Consider the following 9638-nt stretch of genomic DNA (forward strand, 5'->3'; position numbering starts at 1 on the left):
GGGGTTAGGAGAGACGCAGTGAATGGGCCGAGGATAAAGGAAGTGAGAGGGAAGAAGTTATGTGTGTATATTAGCAGTAATACAACGCAATAACACTGTCAAGTCAGTATTGATGTCAGAGATGTCTGTACTTCACACATCTTCAGTGTTGAACATGCAATGTTGTGCATGAAAACTCTCTGTTGTGGCGAGGAAGAGACTGGAGAACAGGTCATACAGGAACAGGATGGAGTGTCTAAATTCCACCTATACACTTTGACCACCAGGGGTCCCTACAGCATAGTTAAGCTGAGCTGTTTAGTATTTGTTGAGGAGTGCAGCAGTTCAGTGTCAGCATCTCAACCATGTCTCAGTTATGAAACATTAGGTGGGATTTGAGCACAGCCTGAATGGAAGTGACCGTCAGGGTGGGGAAACTAGCCAGTGTGCTGGCAGCACAGCCTCTGCACGTTAAGAGAAGTCATGAGAAACAGAAAGAAAAAAAGTGCCTGTAGAATTATGGTGCAGCAGGCAGGTACATTTGTTTTCCCTCCTCTACTAAAAGATTAACGTTATAGAAATGCAACTCTCTCTCATGTCTCATGACTTTCTTTCTGTATTCAGAGTTTCGTCCGGATGAATGTGTGAGACAGTGCAAGTGTTTGAGCAGTTGGCAGGTAGACAACCATCTCTCAGAGAAGCAGCGGACTATGGAGTGTAACCATGTCTGGACTGCTACACAGACCTTTTTCACAGAAGACATTTTGACATGTCATAGTAGGAAAAGCACGTGTTAATAATAAGATTAAATGTATGATGGCTGAATTTCATTTAGCTGCTTCAGTTTCAGACTCCTGGTCCTGCGCCTGCTAGCTACTGTACTGTAGTTTCACTCAAGAGGAATCTGTGTTTTGAAAGACTCAGGAAGGCTGCACACCTTATTGTAGAATTTAGTTTTATGTTGGAGTGTTGCCTCGATTTGGTATTTTAATCATGTGTTTTCCAGGTTCTTAAGTTGTATTGCTGCAGAATACCTCCATTAATTGATCTTCTAGTCACGTGGGGGCAGCAGAACAAGTGGTAAACACAACATTGACATTACCTTATAAGTACTTGTAGTATCACCATATAAAGGTGTTTCACCAAATGTGTTGTGTTAATAAGCAGTTGCCTATTTACACATAGCAGATACAGAGCGACAGATGCAAGTTCAGTATTCACCCTTCCTTTTAGATCTGTTTTGGTCTCAACCAACTCCCGAGGTAAATATCTGGCTTTTTACTGAGTTTATGTTCCACTGTTTTCCTCGGTTAGTCACTTACTTCGTTTGTCTGCTGTTTGGTTCAAAGTGGGTAGAGTGCCATGGGTTCATCTGATGTTTTATTTTAGCTAAAAACAGCTGCCTGCTGTTGCTGTAAATTATGCTAATGAGAGCAGTGAGGCTGAATCAAAACAGTAAAACCAAAACAATTAGCTACAAGACATTGAAATACTCTGTAGAGATGAGGGAAGCTGTACAGGTAATTCTCTGAAGTAGCACTCTGTTTATTCTCATGCTACTGTTCAAACATTTCTTATCTTATTGATCACAGGTGGAAGAGCTCTGAATGCTTTGGCATTATCAGAGCTTACAGGTCCCATATTGTGTAAAGGTAGATTTCCATGTGTTGTTTGAATATAAAGCAGGTCTAGGTTCTATATTAATACTCAGTATAATACTCAATAATATTCAGTCCACAGAGAAATGCACACAGCCTGTATTCAGGAACTGAGCCTTAAAACAAGCTGTCAGGACTTCTGTAACTTTGTGATATCACAAGTGTACAGTCACTGCCCTCAGCCATGCCCCAAGCCCCGCCCACCTGGACCCACCATCCAACCTTGCAGGATATTGTTTCTCTGAGTGTTTACCTGAAATCTGCTTTTTCTGCTTCTCATTTTTATTCAATCATTCAGAAATCAGTCTGTAAAGTAACTGAGAAGGCGTTCTCTTTTAAGACAGACAATGAATTGATCATCCTTATTGGAGTGATGTGCAATTGTTCCCCAACTACATTCATTTCTTCACATAAATCGCAGTTGTCCTTGAGTTGATCCAGTGATAGTTTAAAGTACAGTGGGTCTTTGTTGTGCAGCATGCATTAGTGATTATGTTTTTGATTGTTTCTGGGCCAAGGTCTCCATTCAGTTAAAAAGATAAGAGAGGTTGACCCTTGCTTGTGTGTGTTTGTGCTGTAGCAGCGGCTATTCATTGACTACCATCAGAATATGCTTTGAAAAGGTTTTTTCTCTGCTGTTTGGCACAGCTCTTTTGTCTTGGCACAGGATTCAGAAAGAGTCCTCTGCTTTTTTTTCCACTGGTATTTTTACTGCTATAGATTATGTTTCTGTGTTTTCGCAACACTCTCCTCCCTTTCCAACTCCTCTACCACAGCAGCCAAAATCATTTGAATGCCACTAATAAAAAAACAAAAATCATGATTTGTTGCACTTCATATTAAAATCCCATATCTTCTCATTCCCAATGTCGTTGCTGTATTGTAAGAATTCTTATTTTTCAGCAGTCCAGAGGGATGCTGGCTCTGTTTACTGGCTGCTGAACAAAGGCCTAAGCATAGTCATCACTGCTTCGAGTACCATCACAATTTCTTAGCCATATTTACCTATCTGTGCACAGTGTAGGGAAGAGGCTGTCTATCATGACAAAGCAGGGCTTGCGGAGTCCCAATCATAATGCTGCATATTGACATCATTGATAATAGACACAGCTGCTTTGCAAACCCAACAATACGATGCATTGTAAATACAGATAGCAATAACAGATGCTATTTTGTCTCAAACCCGTGTGTTATATACCATGTCAGACCAGGCCAAAGGACCTCGCTCTGTCACAGTGATGATAAACACGATGGAGCCCCAACAAAAAAAAATACTCACTACTGGTTAATGTCTAACTAGGTGTCATCCTCAGGTTTTCTTTTTCTTTCTTTCTTTCTTTCTTTTTGGCTGGACCAGCCGTGAGTGAGTGAGTGAGTGAGTGAGTGAGTGAGTGAGTGAGTGAGTGACAAAGTTACACCATTGGTCGGCCGGCTGAGTGTTGGACTTTTCCTATTGGCCATTGCTCTTTCAAAGTAATGAACAGTTTGTAAAACGTCATCAGGGGGCATTTAAAGCAGATCCACAAGGGTTTTCAACTGCTGCATTTCCTCAAATAGTGATCGGGGACTTTTTTTACCTCAACTGCAGGAGGTAGCAGGTTTATCTGAGGCAGGCTTGTATTAGAGGCAGACCCTTATTTCTCATTCTCTCAGTTTGATATGTATAAGTGTTCATACCAGTATTTTAGTTGAAAGCCTTGTTTTGATCTACTCCTGTTTGCCTTGTTAAAGTTACTGCCTTACATGTTAATACAAACTCAACACTTACTGCAACCATTTCAAAATAAAAGCCCTCTAGCGTTTAGAAACCCTTTATTTCTTAACAGGGCTGCAGTAAGCGCATTGTGTCATTTCCGGTTACTGGCGTTTCTGTTTTTTTTTAACCTGCCCACTGATGTGGTGGCCCCCCGGGATATCTCCCAGTGGTCCTGATGGCCAGTCAGCTATGGAACAGTCTATAGTGCAAATAAGAATAAAATCAGAAAAGGACTTTCACTGTCAGTGCTCATGCTCCTGTGAAAATAGCCTGTTTATCTTTGTCTTGACAGCAAGTTGAGCTGTTATTTTCTATCAAATATTGAAGTGTATAAATAAGTGTTTTGGCACTCCTGGGCGAGTGGCGCTATCCATGGTACTGAAAGGAGGATTTAATTGTGGCATATTAAATTAGCATTTAACCTTGTGTTTTGCTGTGTAGTCACACGGTCGGGAAAGCAATTCTGCTCTGGACTTGTCCAGGGGGTTGATTTTTCTTTTTCCATTTGCTTGGACAAAACTGGACCAAAGTGGTGAATTGACCGACCAACTGACAGACTGACTGTGTTATCCCTGGAGTCACGCCTCTAGCATGGCTAAAAAAAACCAGTAGCATTACTACATTTTCATTATTCATCATTTATTTATTTAATTTACTTATAATTTCATGATTAAGAAGGCTGTTTTATTCAGCATTCCTTAATTGCTTTCATTACAATCTGACTCATAATTTAAAAAGGGCCTTAATTACACTTGAAAAGCAGCCTTGCAAAAATCTAATTACATTGTTGATTAGTTCAGCAGTTTGCTGAGACACAGTCAAAAAGTATCACATGATTTTTGCCTATAGCCATGCAGAGACGTACATATGCAGCACAATATTTGGGTGTTTTCCTTTGGTATGGTTCCCACCCTGTGCACCAGGTATGACCCAGACCAATTACCAACTGGGCTAAGTGACTGGATAGGTCCAGTCTTACTGTGTGTTAGCTGGTTTGTGCTAATGTAATTGAGAATGTTTTTGGGAATATCACTAAAACTAAATATCAACTGACATAATGAAGTCCTTAAAGTCTGTTCTTCTTTATTATATTATCTTGAGATTTTGTGCCAACATCTGCTTTAAAAGACCTTTGTTATTTCAGTTTTGTCTTTATTTATTGCACATACTCAATACAATAATGTGTGTAATCCAATTACCACACAGTAATTCTGAGGCCAGCGTAGGAGAGCCATACATATTCCACATTCCACAGTGGGAGGAGCGGGGGGTAAACAGGGCCCCGGTAGCTGGGGTAAAACCCCCCAGCACTGTGTAACACGTTACTTAATATCAGTACATTTAGGCCCATGTAAAAAAAATAAAAAATAAAAATCAAAGTGTATTTTTCTGAAACAACATACAGCCTTAACTCAAAAATGACATGAAGCTGTATGTTCATGTATAACATATCTTCTTCTACACTGCTTTAACAAACCCAGAGAAATTATGAGCAGCTAAATGCATCTTAATCTCCGGTAATCTCACTATAGCATTAACTCGGATTTAAATAAACTGGAATAATATCTGTGACACAATTAAAGGATTTCCTTTGATTTATGAGTAACAGGCTGCTTTTGTGCATATGCAGACATGTCCAATCTCACGAGCTGTGTTTTGTCAAAATGTCGAAGCTTTTGTTGTCGGTACTTCATGCTGACTTCATAAACACTGAAATGCAGATAACAGAGAAACGCATCAGCATCTGTTTTGTTGTTTGTTGCCTTGCAACAAGCATAATTAACACTTGAAAGACAAGCATATTTATCATGCATGTATTCCATGGACCGTAAATTAAGATGCATGTAGCCTCCGCGGCGTCACCTATAGTCGACTCCGCCGAACTCTCGGCTAATACAAAAATGGGCAAAGAGGAGGGGCACGCACACGCTCACCCACTCAAAGAGTTATAAACAAATTCAACCCCCGTACAGTTAGCATGAAACAGGAAATTAACTATAGAGACCTAAACCATTTTTTGTACCAGGCTGTAAACATGTTTATTTCTACTGTAAAATTTTAACATGGGAGTCTTTGGGGAGTGACTCGCTTTTGGAGCCAGCCTCTAGTGGCCATTCAAGACCTGTAGTTATTGGTACTTCGGTGTTGGAGGTTGCCGCTTGATGTATTCCCATGCTGCAAATATGAATTCTTCTAACAATGAAATTTGGAGAAAGTGATAGCACCGTTACAATAAAATACTTATTTTTCTGACAGGGTCCTTTCACAAAGATCTTCTGCTGCTTCTGAAACTTCTGAGAGCATGAGGTTCATAAGCAGCATAATCGAGAGACGAAAGATATTTGTGCAGCAACAGTACCTGAGTGCAGACAAACAGTTTTGAGCAGGAGTGGAGCACATTTTTGCCCGAGTAAGGTCTATTTGAGAGAGAGGGTTTTTGAGGGAAAGCATTACAAAATCTGAAGGTGAAATGAAGAATAACTCTCAAATCGAAAGACCTCTTGAGTAAAGATAGGAATGAAACTCCATGTATACTCTGGCTGTGGGTGGCACAAGACATGGTGTTGGAATTTAGTTGAAAATGAAGTCTTTATAATTCCCGAACCCACTTCCTGTCATCCTTGGCTGAGTGCTGCGGGGTCAGGACAGGTATGTGTGTTCCAGCTGCAGCCTCTCTCTATACAGCAGGAAATGCTTTTAAGTTTCAAAGGTGCAGCACCATTACTCACGCCTGAGTCATCCACAACCAAAACCTGTATCCAAAGCTGCTTCACCTCCTGAGCCCGTCAATTTTTCACATTGCCGCATGAGCTCGGCCACTCTTCCCGCTTTCTGCCGTCAGCTTGGTTTAGTCGCAGATGAAGCTACAAATAACATCGTTTTCATTCTTGATTAATCAATGAATCATATGAAAAGTAAAAAAAAAAAACAAAAGCATAAAACCTGAAGTTTGAAATGATATTTTAAATGCATTTAAGAAGCTGGAACCTGAGAAAATACTGATACAACGACTGAAACAATCAATGACCAATTATTGATTGTAGCAAATGTGACCTAACAGCACAGTGTTCTCTATGGATAGAGGCAAGCAAACAAGAGCCCCCAAAAGTCAAGTTTAAATGAACTGAGTATTTGAACTCATCATTAAGTGGACGTTTATGTCGGTGTCAAGAATGTACGATGGGACTTTAGTGGCTCCACCTGCAAACTGATTGGATTGAATTGATTGGTTTTGTTCCGGGAACATCCCTCATGAGAGCCGACAGACTGGGTGAGTTTGATGTAACCTCTCCCCGCCGCTGACACTCCTCCTGGGACTGCCCAATAGGCTCGGCTCAAATCTCCCCTTGTGTACATACATTAGCGGAGTCAACCAGTGGGATGGAGCCAGAGCACCGAGGCTTCACTCTTCACACCAGTTAGTTTCTCACCGCTGAGCTGCTGCTTCTCTCTCCTGATGTAGAAGTTGGTGGTTGCCGTTCATATGTTTATTTTCTTCAGACGTCATATTGTTGATGGTAAGGTTCAGTATATAACTGCTTTTTAACCGTTTCTTGTCATGTATTTATGTTTTGTTTTGTTTTTTTTTATCAATGTGCGGCGCGCTGTGTATGATGGATGTCCCGGGGCAGTTTTAGGTCCCTGCAGGCTCCTGTACATGTGAAAGGGGGGCGAGTGTGTTCATGTGTGTGTAACTTTGAATAGTGGCTATATTTGGCCTCTCTCTGTCTCTCTCTCTCTCTGTCTCTCTCTCTCTCTCTCTGTCTGTCTGTCTCTCTCTCTCTCTCTCTCTCTCTCTCTCTCTCTCTCTCTCTCTCTCTCTCTCTGGGGGGCTTTTAGTCCACTGTCTAGGATTTTTATTCATGGGGTCAGATGAAAGGAGGGTTTGACTCCACACGACACCTTCACAGGAGGAAGAGTAACGTGAGGAAGAGGAGTGATGTAGTGTAAAGTTAAACATGACCTTCAGTTTATCAGCACCAAACAACTTATGTAATCACCTGATGAAAAAACTTGTTAATTAGCTGATACACAGAAAATGAACCAGCAACTATTCTGATAATCAGTTAATTTGTGTCTGTTTCAGTACTTTCATACATTTTATAGACCAAGCGATTAAGAAAATAACGTGCAGATTCAGCAGTTATGGAAAAAAGAAAAAGAGTTTTCAAGAACAGTCTCATCTCCGCTGAGACATGTTTGAAAAATAATGCATGCGTTGTTATAACATTATCACATTCATTTTCGCAGTTCGTATCGATCACAGGTGAAATATTTACCGTGTCAAAACAGAATCTCTTCACCAAACATGAATATTTGAAGCTAACGTCAGCGTTTCAGACTCAATCCTGCCTGTTTCTGAGTGTTCTTTTCCCAGCTTGGCTTTCATACAGCAGTAGTCAATGGGCAGTCTAAACGTTCCCCTAACAGTTAATCTCTTTACACAAAAGGGCACTTTGTTATGGCAGCTGCTTTGCTACAAAATGCAAATCTGTTACTACATGTTTTCTGAATTCTTCCTCTGCATCTTTTCTTATAGATTCTTGAAAGTTTTATTTCCAAACTCATAGTTTGTTGAAATTGCAAAGTGCAAATAGTTGATTCTGTATTTTTTTTTTTTTTTTTACCTCCAAAACAGGTCATCTACAAAGACTGAGGAATTTTTTTGAACGTGGCCAAGGGGACAAGTAACTAAAAAGTGTTGCCTTCCCCCCCCCCCCCCTCCTCCTCCCCCCCCCTCTCCTTCCCTCCACCCCTCTCTGCCTGTCACATATTCTCTTTTCACAAAGCATAGAAAAGTTTCTGGATTAGGGCAGAATTAACACAAAGCAGCGACGCCACTCCAGCTACACTCGCGCACAACAACGCCGACGAGGCAAGAGGAGGGGAACGGAGACAGAGAGAGCGACGCAACGGGGGTGAAGACACTCGAGCCACCTCAGAAAACTTCATCAAACTCTGATTGCGAGAGGCGGACGAGTCCATCCCAGAGAGAGAGAGAGAGAGAGAGAGAGAGAGAGAGAGACGGCAGCAGAGAGGCAGCGGGATCTTTGCAGACAAGGTCCTGAAGGATGGAAGAGAAGCAGTTTGCTGGAATCCTGGTGAGTTTCACTTTTGTTCACACACAGACACTCCAGTAACACACACACACACACACACACACACATACACAAGTGAAGAAACACACGAGGATGTCAAATAATGGATGCAGCCACATCTCTGAGTGAGTCCACAGCTGCTGGACCACCAGTTGAGTCGCCCTCTGCCTCCCCTTCTCCCCAGTTTGAGCTCAAGAGGCCAGGTGCTTTACTGTCCCTGTCCTGCACGGTCACTCACAGGCTTTTATTTTCTTGTGTATTTGTGCTCATGATCCTCTGATTTAATCTAGTTTTTAAAATGATCCTCTTAACCTGGAAGCACAAGTTTTCAGTGAGTAATAACTCTGCGGTTTCCTTTATTGTTTTGGGGTTTGCGTGCAGCAGGCAGAGCTGTCTTCACCTGCTGATCACCATGGCAACGCTGAGCACGAAACGCCAACTAAACATCAACGACTTCCCTAAGTTTGTCTTTTACTTTTTCAGTCGTAGAAACCTCCCACACACACTCTCCATGCGTCTGATCTCTGCAGCTCTGGTGGCACTAAACATGTTTTCACTGTTTATTTTCTGGCTGCTGATAAAAGATGAGGCCAAGAGGTAAATGTGTCAGTGTCGGGCCTCTGCTGTTGGTGAAGCTTTAAATAGAGGTTTCATTGGCAGTCACATCACTTCTCTCTCTCTCTCTCTCTCTCTCTCTCTCTCTCTCTCTCTCTCTCTCTCTCTCCCTTCAGTCCAACTCCTTCAGTCCGCCTTGAGACAGTGATAAACACAAACTCACAGCTCCAACTCTCCTCTGACATTCTCGCTCATTTGAAGCTTCACTTTCCTCCCCGATGACATTTTTTTTTCTTCTTTCTTCTTTCAAGATTCATATCCACGTTAAAATGCACATGCGCTATCCGAACTTAAGATGGGTGGGGTGGGGTGGTGGTGGTGGTGGTGGTGGTGGGGGGGCAGATTAGGGAGAGAAATTGGGATAAATAAATGTAAAGATGCCTCGCTTTTTAACTTCCACATGCCTGAGCTCTCAGCTTAAACTTTGACTAGCCAGCTGACCCTGAGCTGTAAAAGCAAATACTTAACTGTCAGGTCAGTGTGTGTGTGTGTGTGTGTGTGTGTGTGTGTGTGTGTGTGTGTGTGTGTGTG

The sequence above is a fragment of the Seriola dumerili genome, unplaced genomic scaffold (assembly GCF_002260705.1).
Source record: "Seriola dumerili isolate Sdu_G_001 unplaced genomic scaffold, Sdu_1.0 BDQW01000116.1, whole genome shotgun sequence".
In the NCBI taxonomy this organism is placed as follows: domain Eukaryota; kingdom Metazoa; phylum Chordata; class Actinopteri; order Carangiformes; family Carangidae; genus Seriola; species Seriola dumerili.